Raw genomic sequence first — 12823 nt, 5'->3', positions numbered from 1 at the left:
GCACGTTTGGGGTCCAGACGGTGGAGACTCTCTTCCTCTTTGGAAGGATGCGGAGGCGGAAAGAAAGTGAGCAAGGTGACAGACTGCCCAAGATGAAAGGGGGTCACCACTTTCGGAAGAAAGGAGGGACGAGGCCGAAGGACAACCTTGTCCGGATGAACAGAGAGAAAAGGAGGCTTTGATTATAAAGCCTGGAGCTCACTCACCCGTCTAGCCGAGGTGATGGCTACCAGAAAAGCAGTCTTAAGCGTCAGCAGACGAAGAGGACAATTATGAAGAGGCTCAAAGGGAGCGCACATTAGAAATGGGAGAACAAGATTCAAGTCCCACTGAGGCATTACAAAGGGACAGGAGGGAACGTGTGAGTAATGCCTTTTAGAAAGCGTGTAACTACAGGGGACTTGAAAAGAGAAGGCTGATCAGGAAGCCGCAAGAAGGCAGAGATGGCAGCAAGATAACCTTTCAAGGTGCCCAGGGCAGAGCCCTGCTGGGCCAAAGAAAGAAGAAAGAGGAGAACCTCAGAAAGAGGGGCGGAAAGGGGATCCACAGCCTTTGCTGTGCACCATGCCACAAATTTGTTCCACCGGCAGGCGTATACCGTCTTTGTGGAGGGACGCCTGGCTGCCAGAATGATATCACAGACTTCAGGAGGCAAGTCAAATGGCATCAACTGCCGCCGCTCAATCTCCACGCATGGAGGTGGAGGCTGAACAGGTTCGGGTGGAGGACCGTCCCCTGCTGCTGCGACAGAAGATCCTCACGAAGGGGCAGACGTATCGGAGGATCGGTCAACATACTGAGTAGCTCGGGATACCAGTACCTTCGTGCCCAGTCCGGAGCCACCAAGATGACTTGGGCCCGGTCGCGCCTGATCTTCTTCAGCACTCTGGGCAGAAGTGGTATAGGCGGAAAGGCGTACAACAGACCGCAACTCCACTCGTGACGAAAAGCGTCGCCGAGCGAGTGCCGCCTTGGAAATTCCAACGCGCAGAACCGTTGACATTGCGCGTTCTCTTCGGTGGTGAATAGATCTAACCAAGGCTCTCCCCACTGCTGAAAGAGACCTTGCGCCACTTAGGAGTTCAGACGCCATTCGTGATCCATCATGCACCGGCGGCTGAGTTCGTCTGCTCTGGCGTTCAGAGAGCCCGCCAGATGTTGAACCACTACGGTGACGCCCTGGTGTTCCAGCCATGTCCAGAGGCGCAGAGCCTCCTGACAAAGGGTCCACGACCCCACCCCGCCCTGTTTGTTGCAATACCACATGGCGGTGGTGTTGTCCGTGAACACCTGCACGACACTTCCCCTGACAGAGGGAAGGAAGGCTTTCAGTGCAAGTCGGATCGCTCTCAACTCCAACAGGTTGATGTGGAGACGAGACTCCGCCGGAGACCAGAGGCCTCTGATCTCCGCCTCTCCCATATGGCCACCCCATCCCAGGAGGGACGCATCCGTCACTACGACATGCTCCGGTTGGGGAAGGGAGAGGCTCTTGCCCGTGACCCAATCGCGGTCCGTGAGCCACCACTGCAACTGCTGCGCAGTGCCCTCCGAGATCAAGACATGGTCGGACAGGTTGCCATGATGCTGGGCCCACTGAAACTTCAGGTCCCACTGCAGAGCCCGCATGCGCCGCCTGGCATGATGCACTAGTAGGATGCAGGAGGCCATCAGCACCAGAAGCCGCAACACTAGCCTGACCGAAACCCAGGATAGAGGCCGAAAGATGGGAATCAGGGCCTGTATATCCCGGACCCGCTGTTCCGGAGGATAAGCCCGGAACTGCGCCGAATCGAGACCCGCTCCGATGAAGAGGAGCTTCTGAGAGGGACTCAGGTGTGACTTCGGCACGTTGATGGAAAACCCCAGCAAATGCAGGAGATCCGCCGTAGTCTGGAGGTGGGAGACGACTGCCTGGGGCGAGCCCGCCTTCAACAACCAGTCGTCGAGATAGGGGAAGACTGGAACCCCTGATCTGCGCAGATGAGCTGCGACCACTGCCATCACTTTCGTGAACACCCGAGGGGCACTCCGTGAACCGCAGGTAACGCCGGTGGGCCGGCAGGACGGGGATGTGGAAATAAGCGTCCTGCAAGTCCAACACTACCATCCAGTCTCCAGGGTCTAGGGCAGCTAGAACCTGAGCCAAAGTTAACATTTTGAACCGTTCCTTCCGGAAGAAGGCATTGACGTTCCTGAGGTCCAAGATAGGGCATAGGCCCCCCTTGCCCTTCTTGGGAACCAGAAAGTAGTGGGAATAACAACCACGACCTACTTCTGGGCTCGGAACGCGCTCGACGGCCTCTTTGGCCAAAAGGGCCCAAACTTCCTCTCGCAGAAGATTCAAATGATCCTCCGAGATACGGTGGTGCTGCGGTGGCATGGCTGGAGGGGTCGTCTCGAAGGTGAGGGAGTAGCCCCTTCGGACGATCTGCAGCACCCACCTGTCAGAAGTGATGGTACGCCAGTGGAGCAGGTGATGGCGAACTCTGCCGCCCACTGGCGAGGAATGGGCCGGAAAGCTCGGACTAGGAAGGCTTGGAGGCGGATGCTGCCGGGGTGGATGTGGGCTGACCGCGTCGTCCTCCAGAACCGCCTCGGCGGAAACCACGTCCGCGACCGCGCGCAGGTTGGTTCTGCGGCTGGTGGCTAGGCGGACGTGAGGAGGCACCCCTTCCTTGGCCACGAAAGGGGCGAAAGGTGGAAGTTTGCGACCGCGGGGCCGAGAGGCCCAAGGACTTGGCCGTAGCCCGGGAGTCCTTAAAGCGATTCAGCGCACTGTCCGCTTTCTCACCAAAAAGGCGAGTGCCATCAAAGGGCATGTCCATGAGAGTGCTCTGGACATCCCCCGAAAAGGACGTGGACCGCAGCCAGGCGTGACGTCTAAGCGCCACCGTGGTAGAAATCGCCTTACCCAGCGAGTCCGTAGTGTCAAGCCCACATCGGATTGCATGTCGTGCTGCGTCCCTCCCATCGGCCAGAGCCTGGGTAAGTCGTGTCTGGGCCTCCTCCGGGCACAGGGGCAGCACGTCCTCCACCGTATCCCACAGAGAGTGGGAATAACGGTCCAAAAGACAGGCGGTGTTCAAGGACCGCAGACCCAAACTAAGGGAGGAGAACAGCTTTTTGCCAAACTGTTCCAGTCTCTTGGAATCCCGGTCCGGCGGAGCGGTCGGGAAGGAGTATTGGGAGGTAGAAGCCTGGATAACCAGGCTCTCGTGGGTGGGGTGTTGGGACAGAAAACTGGGGTCGCCCGGAGCAGGGCGGTGGCGCCTGGCGACGTTCCTGTCCACAGGAGGGACTGTGGAGGGCTTGGACCAGGTGCCCTGCAGAACGTCAATGAGGGCCTCATTGAATTGCAGCAGAGGCTCAGTGGAGCTTGCTGCAGACTGAAGCACCTCAGTGAGGACGTTAGTCCTCACAGCCACGGCAGGCAGCTCGAGCCCAAGGGCTGCGGCCGCCTTGCGCAGCACCACAGAGAATGCAGCACCCTCCTCCGAAGCCACAGTCGGAGGAGAGATGAATCCAGTGTCTGGTGAGGTATCCAGACCACTGGCCTCCCCCAGTTCATCTGCCCAGTCCTGTGACAGCTGAGCCTGAACGGCCATAGGATCCTCGGACCCCTCCCATTCGCCCCCGTCATCCGATTCCTGGTAAACAGGAGGAAGGAGCGGAGCCGGACGATAGACATAATGTGTCTCTAACGGCGCCGTACGCGGCGTCCATCGACGCCGCAACGGCGCCGGATCCGGAGCGGGGCTGAACTGGGGCTCGACGCCGAGCGGAGTCGGCGTCGGAGGTGGAACCGGTGTCGACGCCGGCGGAGGAGGCGTGACGAGGTCGACCGGCGTTGACGGGGACTCGGGGGCGAGTCCCTCGGGAACCTGCGGCGTCGTGGCCGGAGCCGGAGCCGCCGGCATGCAAGGTTGCCCAGTCGGGTCCGTGGGGCCCGAAGGCGCGCCAGCGGGCGTCGACGGCGGAGCCAGGCTCCTCATGGCCGAGAGTAAGGCACTGACTTCCGCCGGCGTCGCGTCAATCCCAGGGACCGGCGGGTATGGGGACTTGCGCGGCGCCTGTGGCTCCGCTGGAGCCGCGGGGGTGGAACCACCCTGACCCTCGGCCGAGTCGCGCGACCGGCGAGGGGAGCCCGAAGAGCGGTGTCGCCTCTTGGACTTCTTGGAGTGCTTCGACTTACCCGAAGACTTGGAGCCAGACGAGCGATGATGACGTCGGCTGCGGCTCCGCGACCGATCCTTGGACCTCCTCCTGGACCGGGATCGAGAGGGGCGCGGAGCCGAGTGGCGAATCTCGAGGAGCTTACGGGACCGCTCCCGTCTAGCCTTCGAGGTCAGGGCCTTGCAGTCCGAACACGACTCCGCGTCGTGGTCGAGGCCCAAACAGTAAAGGCACAGGCGGTGATGATCCGTAACCGACATCAAGCGGTTACAGTCAGCACAGGCTTTGAAACCAGGCATCCTACCGGCACCGGAGTCGAGACAAGATCAAAAAGGATCAAAAAACTTAGTCAAAAAAGACTAAAAGGGGTAGCTCTCCCGGATCTGCGCTTACTGGCGCGGAAAAAAGAAGAACTGACGTCAGCGCGCTAGGGCGGCGTCTAAGTACTCAGACGACGTCATCCAGGCGCACGACCACGGACGCGGATCCGCAGACGACGTCTAGCGACACGCAAGGGGTATTGCTGACGAAAAAAATCTTCCGGATCCAGTCTGACGTCTGGGGATATTCTAAGGTGAAGAATCTAACTAACGTGTTTCTTTCAGATTCAGTTATTGTAAATGGTGAATCAGAGGGTGCTTGAGCGGCTGAATGGGTGTTTGAACAGATACATATGTGTCTATATGCTTGAGTGACATGGGTACATGAGTGGCTGTCTCGGTGTATAAGTGGGTGTATGTTTGAGGGAGTGGGTATATGAGTGGCTCTATGTATGAGCAAATGGGTTTTTGTTTGAGTGGTTGTATGGGAAAGTGAGTGTCAGGTTCTATAGGTAAATGTGGTTGTCTCAGTCACTGTATAGGTGAGTGAATATATGTATTAGTATATGTATAAGTAACTGAGTGTCTGTGTGAGTAATTGTATGGGTAAGTGAGTAGGTGTATGGTTAACTGATTTACTGTGTCAGTAGCTGTATGGGTGTTTGAGTGGGTATGTAAGTGTGTATGTCTCTATAAGTGACTCTGTGACGGGCTGTATTGGTAAGTGAGTAGGTGCATGAGTGGCTGTATATGTGAGGTAGTGTTTCAGTTAGTGGCTTTGTGGGTGAGTTGATGTGTTACTGGCTGTATCGATGAGTGACTAGATGTGTGAGTTTTTGTATGGGTTCTGTGAATGAGTGTGTGGAAGTGGGTGTATGACATGTTTTATTGGAGTGTAAGTGGGTATGTCAGTGAAGTTCCTGACCATGTAATGAATGAGGTAATATGTGCAGTCATAAGCAATGCATTGTGGGGGCATGAGTTCTAGTTCGCTCATGTAACTAGAACTGCTGAATTTCTCTGGTTTTGAGTCTGAGTGAAATCTCAGCCTCACTAGAACGTCCCTGTAACCTTTGTTTTTGTCAGTGAAATATATATATTGATCAAGGCTTGGACGAGCCGAAACGCGTAATGGTGACTGTAGAGGAATAAATAATTCTGCAACAAACCTGGGTCCGTCTTTGGCTGTATCCTGCTGTATGTATATATATATTCACTGAAAAAACCATAGGTTTCACACAAGTTATAGTAAGCTGTACATTTCACTCGTAAAAAACCAATGAAATTCCCCCGTTATAGTTAGTGCAGGCAACTATAACTCACGCGACCGCAATCCTCTGCTGATGCTAATACTGTATTTAGACACTTATTTGCCCATGTCTTCTTCCATTAAATTTTAGCTATGCATATATTACAAATATTTTTTTTCATAAAGACACGTCATCAGCAGAGGATTGCGGTCGCACCGTGCGCGCACAGTGAGCACGCGGTGCGCTTTGCGCACCGCGCGCACACTTTACGCAGTTAGTACCGTGCACGCACGGTGGTCACGCGGTGCGCTGCGTACGGTAAGCGTAATCGGCGATTTTTCAAAAAAAAATAAAATAGTTTTTTTGGCCTTGGGGGTTGTTTGGGGACACCTATATCGATGCTGGGTGGTTAAGAACTGAATATACTGCCCCTTTAGATGTTTTTTGTCTTTGTTTTTGCTGCCCCCCTCAGAGTGCGAGAGAGAAAATGGCGGCCGCCGCTTCCTGGTTTCGACCGATTCTAATGTTTACTTAGATCGAACAGCCAATCAGAATCGCGCTCGCGCACGTCACCGTACGCGCACCGTAAGCGCACCGTAAGCTGGCTCAGATATATATATTGATTTAAAGGCTATTTTCTCAGAATCTACTGAACAGATTTACACCAAACCTACAAAAGGCACTTCCTTGACCTGTAGACTACCTCTCTGCCAAATTTCAAGGAACTCTGTTCAGCCGTTCGGGCTGTAGCTGTGTCTAAAGGTCCTATGGAAAAATGCATGGGAAAAACGCGTTTTGGGACCCCCCTTTTATCTCAGCCCCCGCATGACGAATCCCCCCAAGACTTTCAGGGTAGGAGCGGAGCGCAGCGCCCCACCTATTTTAAAAATTTCGCGAGGATTCGTCGACCGGCGCCAAAGTTATTCAAAATAGAATGTTGCGGTTTTCCTATGGAAACAGGGTCCTAACTATAACTACCTACTGGCGACCGCCAGTAGGTAATATATATATATATATATATATATATATACACACACACACACACACACACACACACACACACACGCACACACACAGAGTCCCCAGTAGGTAGGTAGGTAGTTATAGTTAGGACATAGTTTCCATAGGAAGAGGGTTTTTAGTTCTCGCCTTGTGCGCTGCTCTGCGAGACTTATTATAAGGGGCTTTCAAAAGTTCACCACACGCGGGTAACCGCAAGCAATAGGCCACACACGCACGAGCGTGGCCTATTGCTTGCGGTTGGTTACCCGCACAGGCGCCATATGTTCTGAATTATCGTGCCCAGACACGGGCGCGATAATTCAAAACATATGGCCTCACGACGCGCCATGACGGCTGGGTACTGTGACTTTTCCACCCAGTGCTCCAGTTACTATGCAGTGAACGGATGCGCTTTGAAGTCAAGGTAATTTATTGCTGTTTCTCTTCGAGCCTGGTTGCAACGCGACATCGCGGTAGTTAAAGGTCATATTCTTCAACATAGTTCTGTCACTTCTTTTTTAGGTATCCATCAATCCCGAGGCTGTGTGTGCCTCAATGACTACGTCTTTTTCTTAAAAGGTACACAGTCTTCCTTTTTTATTTTTTTTGACCTTTCCAAACTGAGTACCTCATAGTTGGGAGTGTTGGTACATAATTGGTCCTTTTTTGTCTTCATGATATACAGTCATTTGGAACCTTGTAAATCATTTTGGCCCATATAATTCTACAAAGTGATTTAAAGATTCACGCATCTAAATGGAGAATTTTTGTGTATAAATACATTGCCTCTACATTGTTCATGGCACCACAGCATCACTCAGCGCCACCGCAGCATCACTCAGCGCCACCGCAGCATCACTCAGCGCCACACCGCAACATCACTCAGCGCCACACCGCAACATCACTCAGCGCCACACCGCAACATCACTCAGCGTCCCCATATCACTCAGCGCCACCATATCACTCAGCGCACCACAGCACCACTCAGCGCCACCACAGCACCACTCAGCGCCACCACAGCACCACTCAGCGCCACCACAGCACCACTCAGCGACCACCACAGCACCACTCAGCGACCACCACAGCACCACTCAGCGACCACCACAGCACCACTCAGCGACCACCACAGCACCACTCAGCGCCACCACAGCACCACTCAGCGTCACCACAGCATCACTCAGCGTCACCACAGCATCACTCAGCATCGCCTTTGCACTATTACACCACCACATCATCAACACTCAGCAAGACCGGAGAATCATTCAGCATCACCTCAGCACCACCTCAGCATCACTCAGCACCACCTCAGCCTGCTCTCGGAATCTGGCATCTGTTGATTCTCCCCTAGTGTCTGGCCGCTGCTAGTGCTATAATACAGGTACTAGTTCCCAACCTTCACCCTCCGATTGTTTATGCCCCCTCATAAAAAAGCTTTAACAAACAACCATTGGAATAGGCAGAAACAAGTTGCCAGCATTGCAAGAACAAAAGAAAACTGAGGACATTTTTTATTGTAAATACATTTTTTAATATGGCCGTTCAGTTGTACATAATATCTTCTTGGTCATTTAGCAGGTAACAAAAATGCTTCTGACGCTTTTTTATTAAAACTTTTCAGCATGCTGCACAGCAGCCACACTTCTCTACAGCACAGCTTAAAGACATTGGCAAAGTCAATAGCTCTGGCTAAACACTTATAAGGCCCCAAAGGCGAGACCTATTGGCTATGCCAATGCTGGTTTCATTTGCCAATAACTTTGGTGCTATTTGACGAATCTTCACAACATTTTAAAACTTGATACAACGCTCACTGCAGCTGCAACCTTGAAATTTTCAGGGTGATCTGTCAGGCAGGGCCGAGAACCAGGGGGTGCTTAAAAGCGTGTTTCCCCCTATTTAAATTCCCGTAGGACAATTAGACACGGCTACAGCCCGAACAGCAGAACGGAATTACACAACATTTGGCAGGAAGGTAGATGTTGGATCAGGGATGTGCCTTTCTGTGATTTGGTGTAAATCCATTCAGAAAGTTGCGGAGAAATGTAAAGAAACTTCCTTTTGTATATATAGGAACGTGGTGGATCCACAACCCCTTCCAATCTTGTGCTGAGATTTGATTGGCTGCCACAACTTCAAACCTGGAAGTGTTTGCAGCCATCTTGCGACTCGGTCGAAAAAAGTCACAGAAAAAAGATTTAAAAAAAAGAAAAGGGGGCAGAGTAGAAACCCCCTGACCCCCTAGGCCTCGTGGGGGGGGGGGGGGGTGAGAGGAGTCCCTCAGGGGCAAATAAGCATTTTTTTTTTTTCAATCAGCGGGAGTCGCTCTAGATCCGTGACTCCTTCCAAAATTATTTTTTTTTTTTAAAAAACGAAGCGTGAGCTCCCGCACTTTGCTTGAAATTGGCCCCCGTGGGGGGCAGGTCCTGGGGGCTAGCGTATAACAGTCAGGAGGGGGGTGCATGGTCCCCTCTTGTTGTAGCATTAATCCCTGGGGACCGCTACCTCCCCCCGGGAAAGAGTTACGTTGAAAATATTATGTGGGAGGCCCCAAAAGCCTCTCCCGCAGCCCCGGGACTGCCATCACCTGGGGCTAGATATTGTAAAACTATGTCGGGGGCCGCATGGCCCACCGCATGCCCTCCTGGGGACTGCCAAACACCAGGGCAAAATGTAAACAATGAAGTGGGTTCAACGCGAACCCCCAGAGACCATGTCCACACAACTTAACTCTACAACTTACCCTTTGACACTCAACTAATACAAAAATGTGGCGCTCTCGACTCCTCAACAGTTGTCTTTCAACCCCCATGATCAATTTTGAAACTCTCAGGACCAACAGCTAATAAATGATATTCCCTTAAGCGGTCAGTCACTGAGTCAGGAAACCACTGAAGAATACACCTGATGCGGCATCTGACTGTGGGGGAAGTTCCATTGGCGACACTTTACATTTTATTTTCTTTCTTTCCTTCTCGTTTGTTTTCTTATTATTTATTTTTTGCTATAGTGAATCCATTGTCAGTACTGTTAGCAAATATGACTGTTACCGTCATCACCGAGATAAAGGTCAGAAGTAACCAGAAGATGACTTGGACTTATGACCTCTAATTTCTCTGATTAAATATGATGTTCACGCCATCAATACGTATCATATTTCTGCTAGTGTTAACATCTCCTTCGAGATCACAGGACAATTGCATAAGTCTTAAACTTCCGGTTAACAAGTACTGTAATATGCTATGTCTTTCTTTTTTCTTTTGTTGTGCACTTTCTTACAACCCTAATAAAAAGTATTTGAAAATGAAAAATCAACGGTGGGGGGGTGTGGGGGGGGGGGGGGGGGGCTCAGAGCCCTAGATGGTGCTGGGGACCACCACCATCCAAGGCGGGCTCTGGTATGTCATGGGGTACCCCCACCCCGGAGAGATAGCTTGTTTGTTGTGGCCTTGGTGCTCCCGCTAAATAAGAGCAAACACTGCTCCTCTTTCAACAAGCGAGAGCAAACAATGCTCTTGCTTGTTGAAAGCGGAGTAGAATTGGTTTCACAGACAGGGAACTGCCTATCTGGCAGCTCCCTGTCTGAAATCAATGCTGCCTCCCGCAGGGAGCAGGCAGGGACCATGGGGGCCTTGAGGCTCCCCCCGTATTCCCTAACAAATATCAATGGGTGCCCTGGGTAGAGCCAGGGCACCCAAAATGGAGGGCAGGCCCTGGGGGATGGGTTCCCCGGGGCCAAACTCTGCCTGGGAAGGGGGCTGCGCAATCCCCTCCCCTTATTTTTAATTAAACAAAAAAAATGAAAATGCAGTGCCCCGGTGGATAGGGACCCTGGGATGAAATCGGCCCAGGGAGGGGGGACCACACAGCCCCCCCCCCCTTAAAAAATGAAAGAAAGAAAAAACCTCCTGCTAGTTGCTGGAGGCCACGCCCCCTTCACCACCATTCTGCAAACTCTCCTTCTGGAACACTGCCAGTTGAGGGACTAAGTGCCCTTGGGGCCAGAGGGTCTTGGGGGCCAACAAGCCCTCCTGTTACCGCCAGTAAGCCCCCACAACAGGATTGTTGAGAGGTCTTTGGAGGCCATGCCCCCTTTCTCCACGACTCTGCAAAAGCACCTTTTGACGCACTGCTGGTTGGGGAATAAATTCAACTTTACGCCTCAGGACTAAAGTGGACTTTTTCCCCCAACCAGTAGTGAGCTAGCAGGTGCATTTGCAGAGTGGAGGGGAAAGGAGGAGTGGCATCTGACAAACTCTAAGCACTCCAGCTGTGTGGGACATACCGGAGGTAACAGGAGGGGTAGTTTGCTCCCAAGGACCCTCAAGAGCCAAGGGAACTTCAGCCCCCAACTAGTAGTGTACCAGGAGGCACATTTGCAGAGTTAGGGAGAAAGGGGGCATGGCCTCTGACAACCTCTCAGCAATCCTGTAGTGTGGGACTTACTGGAGGTACCAGGAGGGGTAGTTGGCCTCAAGGACACCTTTTATTCCTAAAATGCCTTGAGGGCTGAGACATCCTCCTGTTACCTCCTCTAAGACTTACATAGAGAGATACTGAAGAGCTGGCCGGAGGCCCGTCCTGTTTCTCCACCACTCTACAAATGTGATTGCTACTTTAAAAAAAAAAAATTCCCAGAAAAAAACAAAGGTTACAAGGATGTTATAGTTAGGAAATGAAATAAAAACAAATTAGCACTTTACTGAAAAAAACAAAGGTTACAGAGACGTTATAGTTAGGCTCAAGTTTCACTTGTACAAAACCAGTGTAATTCAGCAGGTATAGCTAGCTGTGCCACCACAATGCACTGCTTCTGACCCTACATATTACATCACTCATGACATGGTCAGTGAATTCTCTTGTGACATTACGGATGACATCTCAAATTACATCATCCACAGAATCACTAACACACCCACTCACACCCCATAGAACCTTTCATACATCCACTCCCACACATTCACAAACCCATTCACAGTACATACCAGTACTTACACACCCACTCACTGATTCATAGATCTATACACACATCCCCTCACTCATACAGCCTCTCACTCACCAATACAGCCACGGACATAGCCATTCATACACCCATATAGCCACTCACACACTGAGTCAGTCACCCAGAGAGCTACTCACACACCCATACAGCCACTTACAGATACAGTTACACAAAGCCACCCCCTCATAGAGAAACCGACACATAGTCACTCACCTATACAGTCAGTGACACAAGCACACACTAATTCATATTGCAACTCTCACATTCACTCACTCACCCATGCAGTCACTCCTATGCCCCATCACTCACCTATACTGTCCTTCATATACCCAGTTACTCACCCATATTCAGCTGATGCATCCACTGACTCACCCACACAGCCATACACAAACACCGATACCGCCCCTCACACACACACCCACTCACACACCCATATAGCCACTTAGACATCAACTGACAGACTGATACATTCACACAACCAGTCACATACCCATACATTCACTGAGACAGCTAATCACTCACTTATACAGTCAGTAACACAACTACTGAATAATCCATACAGGCACTCATACACCCAATGATTCACCTATACACCTTGGTATATATATTTAACACACAAACTTTTCAAAAACACTCAGTCACTACATGATGTCATTTGAGATGTCATAAGTCATGTCACAGAGTATGTCATGAGTGATGTAATATGTGAGGTCATAAGCAGTGTATTGCTGGGGCGTGAGTTATAGTTAGCTCAGCTAACTGCTGAATTTCACTGGTTTTGTATGAGTGAACCTTGACTTAACTAGAACGTTCCTGTAACCTTTTTTTCATTGAAAACACACACATATATACATACATATATATACATATACACACACACACACACACACACACACAAACCCTTCAACACCTGAGGAATCACCCAACTCTTCAATCTAATGAAAATATTCAGTTTCGAATGAATAAATCTACATCAATGTAATTACAACGTATTTCTGCTTCCTTTATGGTATCTCTTACCGGTGAGCGAAATCATCTCATTAGCTGGTATTGTGGTCTTTCTTTTCAACACCCAT

The sequence above is a fragment of the Triturus cristatus genome, chromosome 5_1 (genome assembly GCF_964204655.1).
Source record: "Triturus cristatus chromosome 5_1, aTriCri1.1, whole genome shotgun sequence".
NCBI classification, from domain to species: domain Eukaryota; kingdom Metazoa; phylum Chordata; class Amphibia; order Caudata; family Salamandridae; genus Triturus; species Triturus cristatus.
This window is presented reverse-complemented; position numbering follows the sequence as displayed.